This window comes from Hipposideros armiger, unplaced genomic scaffold (genome assembly GCF_001890085.2).
Source record: "Hipposideros armiger isolate ML-2016 unplaced genomic scaffold, ASM189008v1 scaffold_41, whole genome shotgun sequence".
NCBI classification, from domain to species: Eukaryota; Metazoa; Chordata; class Mammalia; order Chiroptera; family Hipposideridae; genus Hipposideros; species Hipposideros armiger.
Window position 1 is genome coordinate 2,385,882 of NW_017731391.1, and position 2,554 is coordinate 2,388,435.

General features: G+C 36.3%; 1 protein-coding gene across 3 annotated transcripts in view; it reads right to left on the reverse strand.

Moving 5' to 3' along the window:
- The window catches only part of PCMT1 (protein-L-isoaspartate (D-aspartate) O-methyltransferase), a 52,258-nt gene that overhangs the window by 38,345 nt on the left and 11,359 nt on the right, over positions 1-2,554 (reverse strand). The window lies entirely within an intron of this gene.

Sequence of the window (2,554 nt, forward strand, 5' to 3'; positions counted from 1 at the left end):
TGTAAATAGTCACAGATTGGCAAAGACCAACTTATACCATCTTTCTATTTTAAAATAAGTTTTTGATAAGTCAAGCCAAATAGAAAATATTATTTCTACACAAATAAGCTTAGGCAAGGTACCTGAAAAGGTTAAAATAAAACAGTGAAATAAATAAAAATGAATGCATTTTTAAAGTTTTAAAATCAGTGTAATAACAATAGAAATATAATTTAGAATTTACCATGTGCCAGACAAAATCCTAAGCACATTACATACACTATCTCTTTTAAGATATGAACTTATAGACTATGAACTATGAAACAATCATATGCTGTCTTGAACAGTGCTATAGAGTAAGCACTATTATTACTCCATTTTACAGATGATGAAATTCAGTTTAAATAAGAGGCTAGGTTGTTCAAGGTCACAGAGCAAATAAGGGCCATTCAAACTGAGATATTAGAGTCCTATTGACCACTTCACTGTATTGCTACTATCATATTCAAATAGCTTAGTGACTTCTACTAATTCATTTCCCAAAATAATTTCCAAGTGGTTCATTTGCCCTGAACTCAGTTCAAATTCCAGACAGGTGATTCACAGATTCTCCAGGTCACAAGAGGCCTTAGAAGCCATCAAAGTCTAACTTGATAAACTGGTACCATGATCTCTACTTGAAGAGTTCCACTGATGTGGAACACCCTTTCCACATTCAGACCACTAATTATCAGAACACTCCTCTGTATTAAGATGAAATGTCCCTCTTTATAACTCACTTACATGAACCCATACTGCTGCTCTCTATCACCACAAGGGACATAATGAATTTTCTATCCAGCCAACCTTTTTTACACATCTGAAGACATACCATGACCACTTTAAGCCTTATCCTTTACAGATTAAGCAGCCTCACTCAATAATTCCAATTATTCGGGGCGGTCAGTTAGCTCAGGTAGTTAGAGAGCAGGCTCATAACACCAAGATTGCCAGTTCAATTCCCACATGGACCACAGAGCTGCACCCTCCACAACTAGACTGAAACAACTACTTGACTTGGAGCTGATGGGTCCTGGAAAAACACACTGTTTCCCAATAAAATTTCAAAAAATAATAATAATTCCAATTATTCATCAGTTTTAAAACCATCATCATATTCACTTATTCATGCTTCTCTAGATGGGTTCTTAAAGTGTAACATCTAAAATCAAACATATTGCTTCAGGTATATTCTAAAAATCAAAGCAAATTAAAGAGATTACTTCCCTTAAGCTAGATAATATACTTCAATCAATTTTATGTGAGTTTCTTTGGCTGCTTTCTTGGTCTATAAAGGCATATGGAACTTACTAAAAACCCTAAACATTTTTTAAAAGCATGTCACCAGTCATTTACTACATTAAAAAGCTGAGCTGAACATATAAAGGCTCAGAACAAAGCTTTATTAGGCATTATTGGGTGGTTTCCAAAATATTTACCACAAGGTTCTTATTATTTTTGCCCAGGATTCCATATTTTGAAAGATGCCTAAACCAAGCTATATTAACTAAGTCAAAATCATTTTCCCAATTTTGGTAATCTGGCATTTACAACTTCCAGTGCCCTGAGATATTTCTGGCAAACAGCAAAGTAATTTAACGTTTCACTTTGCCTGTATAGCCTTAATTATGAGTAAACGTGCAATTACCATTAGTCTTTCTGAAACAGTGAACAGCTTTAGAACCACCCATACCCAATCTTCCTGCACCCTAGGGACCAAGGACCCTAATTAAATAATTATAATAATGGCTAATGTTGATCCAAATATGCAATTGATCCAAATGAGAAGTTAGTAGGATTCAAAAGGAGAATGCAACAGAATCCAAGCTATAAGCCAAATAAAAACTAAAAAAATTAGAGCCACGTTAAGAGGTTATCTGTTTCTCTTCTCAACTTGAGGGGTGGGGCAGAGTGTAAGAGAAGATAAATCCAAGAAAAAAAAACAAAAATACTACACAGGAGTCATGATTTAGATATGAAGAAAACTAAAATATAGCACAATTTCAAGCAACTGATGAAGTGTAAAAAAAGGAGAAACATTTGACTATTCCTCTTCAATAGTAGAGGGGTCTGTGATATTAGACTTGAACAGCAGGGAATAAACTCATAGCACACTATACAGCTCAACAAAGTACTGACACAGCCACACAAGTAATGATGGTTATTGATTTTCAACACTTAAAAATCAACAAAATGCAAAAGATTTATTTACTGCTCAGAATAAAATGTAAATGTTAAATGTGACAATGTAAAAGCCACTAGTTAGTTGGAAAATGAGAGGGAGAACTCCCTAATACCCTTTCTTACAAAGTGGAGGGGTTAACGGGTAGTTTCAGTTTATAAATTATGGAACAAGAAATTAAGGCTAGGGCCGGCAAATGGCGCATTGGTTAAGAGCTGGCTTGGGACGCCAGAGGGCCCCGGTTCAGATCCCACATGTGAGGGCCAGTGACACTACCCTCCACTGCTGAACAACAGCTCAACCTGGAGCTGGGCTGCCCTGAGTCGCCGGCGACGGCGTAGGCTGCAGCCCCTG